Source organism: Callospermophilus lateralis, chromosome 6 (genome assembly GCF_048772815.1).
Source record: "Callospermophilus lateralis isolate mCalLat2 chromosome 6, mCalLat2.hap1, whole genome shotgun sequence".
Taxonomy (NCBI): Eukaryota; Metazoa; Chordata; class Mammalia; order Rodentia; family Sciuridae; genus Callospermophilus; species Callospermophilus lateralis.
The window spans coordinates 18086394-18102440 of record NC_135310.1 but is presented as its reverse complement, the minus strand read 5'-3'; the positions used below and the strand labels follow the sequence as shown (position 1 = coordinate 18102440).

Below are 16047 nucleotides of genomic sequence, written 5' to 3'. Positions count from 1 at the left end.
GAAGTTGGTTATTGATGATCTTTGTGGTTCATGGGGAGTGAAAGTGGGATTTCAAGGTAGTCAGGATGAGCTGCTCAAAGGTTCAAGTCAGCATTCAACAAAGATAGTGCCTTTTCCTTCATATCCCCTTCACGCTACAGAACAAGTCCTACTTCCCCTCATACTTTATCTCTTGTAACTTTCTCCTGTGGTCTTCTGTCTCATTTCCTTCCATGTTTCTCTCTCTGAAAAAGAGGACCCTTGGACCCTGATCCTCATTAAGCACATATTTATAAAATCCATTCATATACTGAATGCTGAAAAGGGAACAATGAAGTATTTTCCTTTCTAGTAGTTCTGAATATTTTCTTTATGTCAGAGACTCTTCCCTTTTATATATGTATAAATTGGTGATTTTGAAAAAAAAATGTCATTTAAATTTAATCTGTGAAAAATCACTAGTTCAAGACAAGTGTTAATTCTTACCTTGAGAGTTTTTGTTGATGTACATTAAGGTAGTCAGTAATTGATATATGGTTGGGTTATCTCCTGTTTTGCATTGATTTCATGGGTTTATCATGGAACTTTTTCTTAGGCAGATATACTTTATACTGATGCATTACATTTTCTTTGATTTTTCTTTCCTAATATTTATAATCTAGTGGGTGCTAGGTTTTTATATCATTTCTTTCTTGCTTCTATTGCCAAACTGCTTAATACAGGCTAAATGAAAATAATGTTATAATAAGAGTGGAATGAGTCTATTGTTTTTCTGAAAATCTTTCTAAGTTATTCTCTTGGTTTCTGTTTCAATTTACAGTCACAGAAACTAAACAAACAACACCCCTCTAGGGAAGACAGGAATGTAACACACACAATGCTTATGGCCCTGTGAGACACATTTAGATTATTAGGCAGGTGAAGAAAGGTCTTAAAGGGAAAGGTTGATTTTTTTCCCATTTCTGTCTTGCACAGTAAGACAATGACAGCTCTTTGTGTGATTTTATAGTGTACAAATGTTCCAGTAGAGTAGTCACCGATTTAATCAATCATCCAGATGTTTAATCAAACATTTAGATATTTTTGTCAACTCTATGTGAAATAATTTAATGCCCCAAAGTGACTTGTTATTATAATGTATAGAAGAATTGAACTATGGAAAGTATTGAATAGAACCCTTCCATACAACCTTAACAAAGAAATAGAAACTAACACACACCCATCAATTCTTATGGTCATGCTTATTTACAGTGATAATTTGAACTCAACAAAATTTGTTTTGTTCACAGAATCTAAGGCTTTAGTATAAGGTGATATTTTGAATATTTCTTCAGTTGTATAAATTGGAAAGATAATGTGAATTAGTAATTATATTTTATGTCTGTCTTACTGTAAATCAAGTTCAAAGCATGAAATGTCACTTTAATTTTTATAAAACAAATTACTTGTAAAACTTGTAAAAATATTAATAGTATTTCTTAGGTCAACAGATGTTGCATACAATACAGGATAGTAGTGCAAAGAATATGGAGGTCTTAGAAACAAACCATCTAGTTTTGAATCTCAACTAAGTTATTATTCATAACTTGATCTTGGGTAGATTTCTTGACTTTCCTAATCTGAAGTTAATTCATCTGTAGAGCTCAGTGTCATTGTAAAAATTAACTATAGTGAATATAAAATGCCTGGCACTTTATAGCTTATAGCTCTTATGCTTTTTCTAAGTTCTCACAATAGGTACAGTGCTTTAAAATCATGAGTTCTATTTATCTGGAAAATAAGCCTCATAGTGTTCCTTTGCTCTCCTAAAGTATACATAGAATGTGCAACTCTGTAGGGCCAATATTATTACCTTACTCCAAAAGTATACTTTTAACACCGACAAGGTTCTTGGTACTATCTCAGCAAAGGAATTCGTGAGGAACAAACAGACATAAGTTCTGTCCAATTAGAAAACTAATTTAGAAGAAAGAATAAATAAGTGAATAACTAGATGAATAAGTACATATTATAAAATACACTCTACTCAAAATGTACAATTACTGCAAGGAAGCAGAACTGAAATGCCTGCTTTGCAATAGATAGTCCAAGAAGAGTCTGAGTCAATGAAATATCATCTGTTTCTTGAAGCATAAGTATGCTTAACACGTACATTAGAAATTATATTATAATTAGAAATTATATTTTATGTCTGTCTTACTGTAAATCAAGTTCAAAGCAAGAAATGTCACTTTAATATCCGTAAAACAAATTACTTGTAAAACTTGTAAAAATGTTAATAGTATTTCTTAGATCAACAGATGTTGCATACAATACAGGATAGTAGTGCAAAGAAAAGGGAGGTCTTAGAAATAAAACGTCTAGTTTTGAATCTTGACTAAGTTATTATTCATAACTTGATCTTGGGTAGATTTCTTGACTTCCCTAATCTGGAGTTAATTCATCTGTAGAGCTCAGTGTCATTGTAAAAATTAACTATAGTGAATATAAAATGGCTAGCACTTTATAGCTTGTAGCTCTTATGCTTTTTCTAAGTTCTCACAATAGGTACAGTGCTTTAAAATCATGTGTTATATTTATCTGGAAAATAAGCCTCATAGTGTTCCTTTGCTCTCCTAAAGTATACATAGAATGTGCAACTATATACGGCCAATATTATTACCTCACTCTAAAAGTATACTTTTAACACTGACAACGTTCTTGGTACTATCTCAGCAAAGGAATTCGTGAGGAACAAACAGACATAAGTTCTGTCCAATTAGAAAACTAATTTAGAAGAAAGAATAAATAAGTGAATAACTAGATGAATAAGTACATATTTTAAAATATACTCTACTCAAAATGTACAATTATTGCAAGAAAGCAGAACTGAAATGCTTGCTTTGCAATAGACTGTCCAAAAAGAGTCTGAGTAAATGAAATATCATCTGTTTCTTGCAGCATTAAGTATGCTTAGCAGGTAAATTATGAAGAAATTTGCAGTTCTAGGCAAAGAAAATTGATGTGTGAACTGTATCAGGAAAGAGTTTTTTGTGCATTGACAAACTGAAACAAGACGGGTAGATTGGAACGTCAGAATAAAGGGAGGCAGATCTGAGATCCCACTGGAGGCTGGGGGAGTGGAAAGACAAGGCATCAAAGGCATTTAGAGTATCTCAGGTTGAATTTTTTTTTTTTCTGGTATATAGGATTGAACCTAGGGGCATTAAACACTGAGTCACATTCCCAACCCTTTTTTAACTTTTTCTTTTGAGACAGGGTCTTTCTAACTTGTATAAAGACTCACAAAATCGCTGAGGCTTTCTTTGAACTCCTGATGATCCTGTCTCTAAATAAAATACCAAACAGTGAGATCCTGTCTCTAAATAAAATACCAAACAGGGCTGGGGATGTGGGTCCAGAGTCCCTGATTCAATCCCTAATAGCCACTCCCCCCCAAAAAAAAGACATCTGCTCTCTTATCTATTATGTAAATGCTTAGTATATTATAGTGACATAAATATTATCTGTTGTTGTTTAAACAGTATAACGGATACATAAATTTTGGCTTCTATCTCAGAGGTGAGAGTGTTAATCTGTAATCCAAATAGAAAGGTGGACAAAAGACAGGTGAAGTGTAACTTGCAGTTGGTGGCCCAGGTGGCTCCACAGAAAGATGAATTGGATCATGAGGTCTAACCTCATCAGTGGATCAATCCACTGATGGGTTTATAATTTGACAGGATTATTGGGAGTTGGTTAAAAACTGTAGGCAGTAGGGCATACATTTGTTACCAACTCCCAATGGGAGGGTAGGTCATTGGAGTTGATTCCCTAGAAGGGGACATCTCATTCCTCAGATCTTTCTTTCCCTCACTGGTTTTTTGTTGTTGTTGTTGTTGTTGTTTTTATCTCTATGAGATATGCAGCTCTGTTTTGAATCCAGGCTCACTGCCTTGTTGATGTTCATTTTCTTCTGGTGTCTTTAAATATTCTTTCCCTTATACACATCTATATTCAAATTTCACCTTATAAGATTTCCAATCCTAGCAAATTAGAAGTCATCCTAATAATCTCGTGTTAATTTAATCCTCTCTTTAAAATGTTCTCTCCAAATACAGATACCTTCAGAGGCACTGGGGATTAGAACCCCAACATATTAATTTGGGGCAGGGACACTCTTCAGCTTATCCCAGAAGAATTTTTCTGATTATCATATCTCAAATGGGAAATGAAAAAAAGAAAAGTACTATAAAGGTAACTGATAAAACCATTATGTGCAATGTGTGGGGCTGGTTAGTTATTAAGTAACAAAGACATGCAAATACATACATACAGTACACAATAGATACAACCATTTTCATTAGCCAAAAGCACATCACCTTATTTAGAGAAAATGATAGAGCAAATGAACAAAATGTCCTGAGTAACTTTTATGTATAGACCATTGCTTTCAACTACTATCTCTCCGTCTTTCTCTTGCTTTCTCTTTTCTAGTCATGAATTTGAATTATCAAGAAAATATTTAAAATAGTTCAGAGAGTTAACCCTTCTGAACCACAGAGATCATTTCTTTTTTTTTTAAATTTTTAAGGAAACATTAAGCATTTTACAATTTTGTCTCTGTCTACTCTATTTTAAGTCTCTTAAGAGCATCAAATATATTTTATGTGTCATGGACTCCAAGAGTGTTACACAGTGCTAGCTTAGTAAAGACACATGAGTGCTAGTAAATATTGGTTGGATAAAATGATGAATAATTTCAGATAAGTTAAGTGAGTCATTCAGGAGAATTATCAGGAGATTTCAAAACACAATTTTGATTGCTTTCAGGTGAGCATTTGATTCCCCTACACTGTTTACTTACATTGAATTTTTGAGTCATTAGTTTTCTTTGTGTTATGAACTAAAAGTGAAAAGGAGAATAAAGAGAAGTCACTTGAACAATTAATCCTATATAAAGACATGTGCTTAGTCATCTTTTGTTACTTTCCGACTCTAATTATTATGATATTATTATTATTATTATTATTATTATTATTATTATTATTATTACTGGTGCTGGGCATTGAACCCAGGGCCTTGTGCATGATAGGCAAGCACTGTACCAGCTGAGCTATATCCCCAGCCACTTTCTGATTATTATAATTATAATTACCTCCACCCCACTGATCCCCGCACCCCCACAAAGACCCCCGCTTCACCATACTTGAGAGAGACGCTACATGCTTGTAAAGCAAGAGACTAGTGAGTGGCATCTTAACTTCTTTTATAGCATTCGGTGTCAGAAGTGACTTGCCCAGCGTAGACCGTCTGTGGAATACGTGCATTGGTAGAATCAACATTATCATGATGGCATTATTATTAAAAAGTAGTACGATTATTAAATAACATGAGCAATAAAATGTTAATGAGTCCCAGACAAAGCCACTAGGCTCTTAATTGTAATGCTCTTCTTTTGCCCTTGAAGCAACAGCGACACCTTCTGGAAACATCAGGGAACTACTACATAGCCAAGAGCTATAGGTTGTAGGAAGGGAGAGGTAAGGGCAGGCCCAGGAATCCTAGCATGGGCCTGAGGAAGTGTTGGAAGTATCTGTTCCTGACCTTAAAAGCTAGTGCCTAGAAGGGGAGAAGGGTCACATTCAAGCGACGATGCTGGTATCTTGGAGAGAGCAAGGGCATATTGAGGCTGGTAATGGGAAATAGGGAACTGAAGTGGCGGAGGGAACATGTCAAAATTAGTTTGGAACCCCAGGTCAAGGTGTAACATGTTCCCCTCCAGGTACTGGAAGTGCTACTGCCACTCAGCCCAGCTGCCACCCCTACTGGGTCTTGCCTAACTGAAGACCTGGGGGATTTGTCCACATCATGTCCCCTTCCTGGGGCAGCCTGAAGCCAGCTATAGGTCACCAAAGAGATGAAAAGGCCCAGACCTGAGCCCAGATCTGGACAGCTCCGCAGGGTCACCCAACTTCAGATCTCCCTGTAAGGGGGCTGGAGCATCTTCTGCCCAGTTCTGCTTTCCCTTCCCTTCACTTGCTGACCCCAGCAGCTCAACCTGGTCAAGGTCTGTGCCCTAGGACAGTCCTCCTCCCGTGGAGCTGACACCTTAGTGAAGAGCCAGAGGGAAACAAGGCAGTCAGCATGGTCATCCCTCGATTTCCATGGGTTTCGCATCCCGGGGCCAGCCAACAATGGACTGAAAACATTCAGGGAATAAACCTACCCGTACTGAATTGGTACAGACCTTATTATTTTCATTATCCACTAAACAATATTGCAGAACCATTAAGGCTTAGCCTTTGTATTGTATTAGGTATTGTAAATAATCTAGAGATGATTGAAGTATATGGGAGGATGCGCCCAGGCTCTGTGTAAATTCCACACCATTCTACACGGGGGGCTCGAGGGCCCTCAAATCCAAGCATCTGGGAGGGGGATCCTGGAACCAATCCTTCAGGGATGCTGAGGGACAACTTATACTAGGAGGAACATAAACTAAGGTAAATTATTGAGCTCTAACAAGAATTGGATCAAGTGGTCAGGAAGGCCTCTCTGAGAAGACCTTGGGACTAATCACTGAGTGACAGGAGGCTGCCCACTGCAGGAGAGAAAGCCAAGCTGAGTGTGGCATAAGGTGAAGTTAGACGGGGGCCTGTTAGGTTCTGGATGTGAGGTGTCCCCCAAAAGCTCATGTTAGGCAGTGCAGGGATGTTCAGAGGGTGAAATGATTAGATTTTGAGAGCTGTAACTTAATCAGTAGATTAATTCATCCTCTCTCTCTCTCTCTCTCTCTCTCTCTCTCTCTCTCTCTCTCTCCTTCTATGAGCTGAGCAGATACACCCTTCCACTAGGTTATTCTTACCTCGGGCCCCAGAGTGAAGTTGGCCAACCATGAACTGAGACCTCAGACACTGTGAGCCAAAATAAACTTCTCCTCTAAATTGTTATTTTCAAATATTTTGGTCACAGGAACAAAAACGGGACTAACAGTATCTTTCCATGAATGAGCTTTCAGGCCATGGTCAAGAGTTTGAGCTTTACTCTAAGTGGGCTGGAAGGCTTTAAGTGCTGAGAGACCTGATCTAATTTAGGTTGTGAAGATCGCCCTTGCCATTGAGCAGAAAGTGACTGGAGAGAAGTTAAGAGGAGATGTAAGATCTCTGCCTTAATCCCCAACACTGCTTCTCTGAGTGTAAGCTGCAGCCTCTTATAGGCAGTAAATCAAATTTTATTTTTTATCATTTGTAAGTTGTAAGTCCGGCTGCAGCAAAATAACCCGGGGGTGACGAGCAACTTGTGTACTTTGATACAGCAGGAGTGGGAGCCGTTTATTGTAGGACAGGAGGGGTATATATACTTTCCACACAGCTTATCTTAATTAACATAAACTAGATACAGCAGTCAACCAGTAAGCAATCTCCACACTTAATGGCTCACTGGCGTTACTTCACAAACCACTCCCTCTGGCAAAATGCCAGGCACCATCTTGACTTATTTACAGACCCTAACATTTCCCCCTTTTGTTTAATTTAAATAACGACCATAATGGTTTTTACACAAACAATCTGCTACAAGCAGAAGGGGAGGATATAAAATGCCACAATACCAAGCCAATTGATGGCTCCATGCAAGAAGCCCTTGGAAAAGTTATACCAGCAATGACACCGTTAGCAAAGATACCGAGTTACAATTTGTTGTGGATTACAGTTTGTTGTCTCAGTCCAGGTAAATCACAGTCCAGGTAAGTTCTGCAGGCAGCTAGCTTAAATCACAGTCCAGGTAAGTTCTGTAGGCAGCTAGCTTGATCCGAAGTCTCGTCCGGTTCTCAGCAACACTGGAAATTCTTCCACCCTCATCCTCATGGGCACTGGGACAAAGACAGGAACTCCGGCAATGCTGGCTAAAGAAAATCCTGTAGCATTCCACTAAGAAAACAACCTTCTGAACAATTTAGTACATTATCTCAAGGTTTTTTTACATTTGAAATAAGCCTTAATGGTGCTCATTATTCATCAGCCTCCAGGTGTGGGAGAACCATTGTAGCTTAGTTATTGGCATTGAAAATGACCAAACATCAGGGACACCGGTAGCGTCTTCTGCCAGCTGTAGTAAGTGAAATAGCCAGATGAGAATAGAATAAAATAGAAAAAAAAAATTTGGACCTGGCACTCTGTAAGAATAAATACTGTTTCATGCCACTTAATGTAGCTTAAACTATTTTTGTATATATTCCAGATTAAAAGCAGACTTCTTCCTATAATTTTTTCTCACCAAAGTTTGAAAGCCACTGGTCTTGTGGTGATTGGTTAGGTGTCAGGACCAGAAAAAGGTGTCTCAAGAAGGAGCTAAGAGCAGCACAGAACAGAGGGAGTGTAATGCCCCAGAGTGTTCAGTGGGTCAGAGACACCCCTAGTTGCAGGACAGAACAGGCTAGACTTTGAGAGACCAGTATGGAGGTTGGAGCATGCTCAGAAGGACAGAGAGCAACTAGAGTCAAGAGCTACCTCAGATAGTTTGGGCTTTGATGCAACATCAACCTCAGCAGAGGTAACATGCTCTGTTTTGCTTTAAAACAACAAACAAAAAGAAAAATCCAGACCCTACCACAAGATGGCAGACTCACATCTAGAGAGGATCCCAGGAGTTGGCAAGCTCAGCAGGAGCATTTCCATGCTTGGCAAGTGCCATGGTTCCCCAGGAAGTTGAAATGCACCATAATAATGTCAGAGCCTTGGAGACCTGGAGGCAGCGTTGGTGCTAACATTCTGGGGAAATCTGAGCCTGCATGGCAGCGGCCATGCAGTCCACGGGGCAGGAGTGCCGCCGCATTCTTTTAAAAAATCTTTTCTTAGTTGTAGATGGACACAACACCTTCATTTTAGTTGTTTATTTGTTTGTTTGTTTGTTTAATGTGATGCCATGGATGGAACCCAGTGCCTCTTGCATGCTAGGCAAGCCCTCTACCACTGAGCCACAACCCTGAGCCCTGCATTTTCTTTGAACTGAAAGTTCTCTGGACACCAGGTGGGGTGACACAGGCCTCTAATCCCAGATTGGGAGGCTGAGGCACAGGAATTACAAATTCAAAGCCAGACTCAGCATCTTAGCAAAGCTCTAAGCAACTCAGTGAGGCCCTGTCTCCAAATAAAATATAAAAAAGGGCTGGGGATATGGCTCAGTGGTTAAGCACCCCTGAATTCAAAAAAAAAAAAAAAAAGAAAAGAAAGAAAGAAAGAAGGAAAGAAAAAGAAAGTTCTCTGGACATACTGGACATATAAGTCCAGGAAACTTTGGATTCTGTAATCTCTTTTATTATGATTTAAACTCTGTTCCTTAAAAAGGTATGCTGAAGTCCGAGCCCCCAATACCTCAGAATATGCCTTTATGTTGAAACAGGGCCATTGAAGATGTAATTAGATTAAGATTACGCTGTAATCTTAACCAGCAGTGGTGGTTCCAACCCATCGGGCTCTCCCACCTGTCCCAATATGCCAATCAAAGTGAGGAGCCGTGGGAAAGTGCAGGAGAGGAGATGGAGTCAGCCTGGCCACGTTGGAAACAATGGACAAATGGGTCCAGTGACCTGCCTGAAAGGGGCTGAGAGAAACTTTGAAGTTTTATGAAAAGAGGGACATGCCCGGACAAGACCTGGGGGCTTGCATACCTGGGGATTTGCATGGTTGGAAGAGCAAGTCATTGTTATCTCAGGTGGCTCTGGACAAGTCCTTGTCATGTGAGGGACAATCTGGTTGCCAGGAGACCACTGCTCCTGCTTAGGGGGGCAGCTCAGTTCCTGCCGTGGGGTCGGTGCTTCCCTTTAGTGGAGTGAGCGCATCATGGGGTAATCTGTCTGCTCCTGAAATCCAAAATGAAGACAGATGCCAAGCTCTAGCCTGCTTTCAGTTACCCACTGGGCATGTGCACGCCTCAATGATGAGTCAGCGCCTTAGCAAAAGCAGTTTCTAGTTCTCTGTGAGGGCAGAGGCAGAGATTACGGTGGTACAGATAGAAGCCAAGGACCATCCAAAGATTGCCAGTTGTCACCAAAACTGGACAAGGCAAGGTTCTCCTTTACAAGTTTTAGAGGGAACATGGCCCTGTCGATGTCTCGATTTTAGACTTCCAGCTTCCAGAAATGTGAGACAATAATTTTTTTTTTTCATTTTAAGCCACCCAACTTGTGCTACTTTGTTATAGTAGCCCCAAGAAATAAATATACATCTCAAGAGTCACTCTGAAAGTCAGAGGTCAGAGTCAAATGTTTCCTCTTCTATGCAGAAGCTAGAGAGAAATGAGGAATTTAAAAAAAAAAAAGATATGTGTAATATGAATTGTAGTGCATTCTGCTGTCACATATAACAAATTAAAATTTTTAAAAAAAGAAAAAAAATGGGCCTGGAGGAATCTCATGACCACAGAAGGGAGATCAAATGGAGTAGAGGAAGAAGCAGGTGGCGGAGGGAGAGAGATGACAAAGGGAAGAGGAGCAGAGTAAGATTCACCAAGCTGTATCATGTGCATGTCTGAACATATCACAAGGGATTCCACTTTTATGTATAAATATAATACACCAATTAAAAATCATATCATAAAAAATTAATATCCTGTTTGCAAAATGTTATCAATTGTGGGAAGTGGGTAAAGGGTAGATGGGATTTCTCTCTATTATTTCAAATAACTGTATATGAATCTATAATTATCTCAAAATTAATACAACTTTTTTTTTAAAGGCTAAAATTAAGATTTCAAAGGCTAAAAGAAAAAAAAAATAAAAGAATAACAATTTCCCTAAAGTGTCCCAAAGGCCTAAGAAATCAATGGTTGGAGACTCACTGACCTAGAATATTACTTAGAAGAAGTGATCCTAACAAAAATATGTGCTGGTCCCTTTTCTACCCTATTCTTTTGTGTCTACTTATTCCAGTCTACATTCAGGTATCCCTGAAGAAAGGAAGAAGTTGAACACTCAGATCATATTTCAGAGAAAAACCTCTGTAGGGCTCAGACGAAATTAAAATTCCCAAATTGTTTGTTTGTTTGTTTGTTCGTTTGCTTCTCTTTTCCTAATTGCCTGTTTTTCTAGATCCCGATTCCTCCTGCTGAGAATAGAAACTAAGAAACTGCATGGGCAGGCACCAGCCGGGGTAGAAAACCAGAATTCGTGCGTGATTCTCTATCCCAGCCTGGCTGGATCTCCATAGGCATGTTTCCTGCCTTTTGTCCCTCTGTGCCCTCTTTCCTCTCACAAAAGTTGTTCACACCCCAAAGAGCCCCTGAAGTAGAGATTTGGGGCATAAGTCTCCTGTCTTCCTCGGCTGGCTTGAGTACACCTGTTTTCTTCCACCAACTTCCCTCTCCTGAGTGTTGGTTGGAGGGTGAGCAGTGGAACCTTTGATTCTGGCTGGGTACCATCTAAGGTTTAGTTGTCTGTGACGACTTCTTCCTCTCTCTCTCGTCACCTGCCAGTCAGTCAGGCTGACCACCCATTTGTCTGGCAACAGAGAACTCCTCAGACCCTCACCTCACCACCTAATCTGCGTGGAACAAAGGGCCCGAGGGCAGTCTTCTCTCTTTTCTGGAGAGTGTACCCTTGTGAATGGCAGCAGAGAATCCAGAGCTGTCATCCCTTGGATTCCAGCAGAATGAAATTAAGTGGGAGGGCAGCAGCGGGTTCCAACACACCTGACAGAACTGAACTGTCTTTCAACTAAAATGCCTCTGGCTCATCCTTCTGTCAGCTGAATAGGGCATTAACACCAATTGCCACCAGTAAAACTAGGAAGAACAGCGGATGCTAAAAGCATGGTAGTCCCAGGAGAAGAGGAGGGTGTTGCTGAGGACAGGTGGCACTCAGGACTCCAGGGAATGGAGGATGGTGGCTGCCTCACCCAAACAAATCCATTTCTTCACCCAGGTTTGATAAACAGCTTAGATGCTGAGGGTGTATTTCTTTCTTTCTTTGTCCCTTCTTGGTGGATGGGTGGGTTACCATGAAAATTCAGTAATTCAGGAAGCTGAATCTCATTACTGATGGGGAACAGGTCCATTTGTAGGATCAGAAATTTTGCCAGGAAGGTTACCAAAAGAAATGTGGAGGTGGCTTCAGGTGGTGACGTGAAGTCCAAAGTATCTACAACACCCAGTGTTCAGCCTTTGGAACACCAGCTCTTTGCCCACACTCTGAAATGAATCGCAGGTAAAGCTCGCAGTTCCGTAAGACATAAGGAGATCCCCATCGTCTTGTAATTAGGAACCTTGCCAACAGCCCAGAACAAAGCCAGAGCTTAATTTTGGATTTAAGCAGCACAAATTGCTTAAGGAGGTTTGGGAATACTGAGGGACTTTGATAATTCCCTTATATTGTACTTATGTCTGTAGTTACAGGAAAGAAATGAAAGCTCACTGGAAATTACTAACCTGTAGTCCTAATTCCCATACCTTGAGACATTGGGAGGTGGTGATGGACAGACACACATCCCACCACCAGAGAGCAGCACAGAACTTCAGGGACCTCTCAGGGAAGCCAACTTCCTACTTCCAGTTGACAAGTGGACTTCACCAGCTGCCCAGGCAGATCTAAAACACTGACCATGTCTCTGGACCCCAAGTCAGTGTTCTTCAACTAAATTTCTGTTAGCCACCTTCAGGCTGCATGACCTTGGGCAAATCACGGAACCTCTCCAATCTTTGTTTTCTTATTCAGAAATGAAGATGAGGACAGAAGCTCAGCGTGAGATCCCTCTCCGTAGACAGGACTTCCTTTCTGTGAGTGGGACCCCCTCTGCAGAGAATAAAGACATGATGTAGGCCCCAGCATTCCTGAGTTCCTGATAGAAAGACAGTAGCCAAAATACACAAACTTTGGGTCTTTTTTTAAAAGACCTCACCTTGCCGAGTGTGACATGGTTAGGAATGCCAGGCTGCTGGGCAGCAGATACATCAGAATTGATTCCATCAGTTTTGCTATCAAACTTCCTGAGAAGAAACTTGGCACCACTTCCCTTTCCCCACCTCCAGGAAGCTCCACCCGCCACTAGCACCTGCCTAAAGGCAAAAGAGAAAGCATGGCGGACACAAGGCACCCCCCCCCACCACTGTTCCCATTGCTCATCTTCTAGCCAGACTTGCACCTTAACCTAAAATGTAGGAGCAAGGAGAGTTACTTGCTCCTCCTCAGTTCATTTCCCTCTGTAAAATAATCCCAATAGTAGCTTCCATTTAAAACACTTAACAATAAAGAAGCATTATTGCTGGGTCATCTTTTATCCCAAAGCCAGACTGAGAGTGGATTCCCCTTAAACAGAGGAGCTGGGAGTCCCCTGGCGTAGTGCCTGCCACAATAGGCATCAGCAAGTGTTTATCGACAGAATAAATGAATGAATAGGCAGCATTCATGATTCAAATTATTTAGCAATGTAATCATTTATTTAAAAAAATCTTACTTGAAGCCCAAATGAATTACATAGCCAATCTGGTATCTCTCATTTTACTAGAGATTCTTGAGGTCCCTCTTTGGAGCCTAAGAACAGATAGAAAAACCACAGATATAGAACTATATAGAAGTATGAATTAAATCCAGGGGCACTTTACCGCTGAGTTACATCCCCAATCATTTTCTTTTCTTTTCTCTCTTTTTTTTTTTTTTTTTTTTTTGAGACAGGGTCTTACCAAATTGCCAAAGATGACCTCCAACTTGCAATCCTCCTGCCTCAGCCTCCAGAGTGCTGTGAGTACATGAATGTGCCACTGTACTGGCAGTATTTTTATTCTTATATTTTGCCTTCTATTCTATATGAAAACATCTATTTTTTTTTAGGCAGGGAAAACAGGTCAATTGAGTTTGCTCAAAGAATATTATCTTGTTTATACCTCATACATTTACATCAAATTGGAATGTCATTTCCAGAAATTACCATGCAATCACACACATTTGTATATTTTATCATTCCTTGAAGCTATTCCACCTACTTGCTTGTTAGTGGAAGTAGTTGCAAAAACAAGCCTGAAGGCAAAAGGATCCTATAATGGATCCTGACTGTACCAAGATGGTATAATACTGTATCGATCTAAACCGGGAACAACCTTATGGATCCCATAGATTCCAGGTGCAGCCAGGACTCTCAAGTAGTTTCTTAGTTGGATAAAAATAATTATGTATTTTTGTGTGTATGAGTAGGAAGGTAAAAATATATTCTTGTGCTACTTACTGCATTAGGAAAGGGGTTTCTACAACCAATGAATTTTAGTGTTGGAAGGTGTATGAGTCTGTCAGAGCTGCTATAACAAAATACCACTGCCTGGATATTGCAGAAATTTATTTCACAGTCCTAGAAGCTAGAAATCCAAGACTGAGGTACCAGCAGGGTTTGTTCTGAGGTTTCTCTCCTTGGCTCTTAGAAGGTCATCTTCTCATCATCTCCTCACAGGGTCCTCCCTCTGGGTATGCACATGTCTGCCCAAAATTCCCCTTCCTACAAGGACACGGGGTGTATTGGTCACCCTAATGGCCCTGCTTCAACTTAGTGACATCTTTAAAGGCCCTATCTCTAAATAGTCACATTTTGGAGTGCTGAGGGTTAGAGCTTGACTATATGAATTTGGAGGGACACAATTCAGAAATTAAAGATACTTAGTACTAAGAGAAGGGAACTTAGAGACCCTCAACTGTGTCTCATTCAATGGCACAACAGGAGATCCCTGATGTTTATGTATTTCTAAGTAACAAATTCAGTTTACAGACTATGATTTCCTTTGTAAAATGTGGTAAATTTTTATTTTATTTATTTATTTATTTTGCAGTGCTGGGGATCAAACCCAGGGCCCCATGCATGTGAGGCAAGTTGTCTACCACTGAGCTATACCCCCAGCCCTAGAATGGTAAGTTTAATAAAAAAAAGTGATCTTGTTGGATCCTTATGAATGGTTCTTTCAAGTGAGACAACGGAGGAGATCTGGGCTGGGGATATAGCTCAGTTGGGATAGTGAAGTCCAGTTGCTCCTGCACACCAGTGTCAAAGCAGACTCAGTGTGGCCACAGCCCAGTCTATATGTTGATCTGTAGCCTAATTTTTGATGTCACTTGCAAATAACTTAAATCTCTGGAGGTTATATCTGAGATGAAGGTCCATATATTTTAAATCACTTAGAATCCCACCCAAGGAGAGTCAGTCCAACCATCTCTTTATAAGACACCTTCCATCAGTCAGTGAGTAACTGAGCCACTGCAACCTCACTGTTGCTACCCCCAGAGCAAGTGACATGTTCCTCCCAGAATGATGTTCCAAGGTTCCATGCCTCTTTAAAGGGCAGTGGAGCAAAACTCTGTTCCTGATGCCATGAATGTTTCTCAGCATTTTCCATTACCACGGTGCCTGTCAGTATTCTATTTTAACTGGAGAATTTGAATATGGTATAATTAAATAATTATCAAAAATAAAACATATACCATATACCATCATTACAGTAGAACTGAGAAATGAGAAAGAGCGAGAATCCCCTACTTCTTTAGAAAGATATGGAGCAGACTTTGATTCGGATGAGAATACATTTATATTTCTGGTGATGATAGAGAATGTTTTAGAAAGTTTAAATAAGATTTTATTTATTTAGTTTTTTTTCCAGTCTCTACAAAAGAATTTAAAATAGCTTACCAACAATTTAGGTACAAAGAAATAGTAAAGTCTTAAATACAGGAGGTTGCCCTGTGGTCCCCCAAATAAGGCAGCTTGGTGGCCCTTGGTGAAAACACCAGGTTCTAAGTTATTTTCTGCCAAAACAAATAAAATACCTTACCCAAAGTGTATGAATCCATCTCTACTAGTGCTAGACTTTTTTACAGTTTGCACATTTTTGAAAACAAGTAAGAGATACATGTGACTAAAATTCAAAGGACCAAGAGCCAAGAAATGTATCTACCTTGTCACATGTCCCCTCCCCAAAGGCAAGAATAGCCAACCTCCTGCCTACCCTCTGGAGCTACTCCATGGTCTATGCTCAAATAGCACAGAGGAGGAAGCTGCCTCTCCACCTCCTTTCCTGCATATTATTTTGGTTGCATTTGTAGGAACCAAATTCCAGTTAGTT

At 40.1% G+C, this 16047-nt stretch overlaps 1 long non-coding RNA gene across 11 annotated transcripts in view; it reads left to right on the top strand.

Moving 5' to 3' along the window:
* The window catches only part of LOC143401108 (uncharacterized), a 187347-nt gene that overhangs the window by 133246 nt on the left and 38054 nt on the right, over nucleotides 1-16047 (top strand). For 5 of the 11 annotated variants that reach the window (XR_013155515.1, XR_013155511.1, XR_013155514.1 and 2 more), the window contains exons 3-5: nucleotides 12668-12729; nucleotides 13625-13690; nucleotides 14764-14841. The exons of 1 other annotated variant lie outside the window; for it this stretch is intronic. This is a non-coding gene — a long non-coding RNA (uncharacterized LOC143401108). Of the gene's footprint in view, nucleotides 1-10311; nucleotides 11166-12667; nucleotides 12730-13624; nucleotides 13691-14763; nucleotides 14842-16047 lie in introns of those variants that run through there. 5 more of the 11 variants (XR_013155513.1, XR_013155517.1, XR_013155518.1 and 2 more) reach the window with 4 other exon arrangements.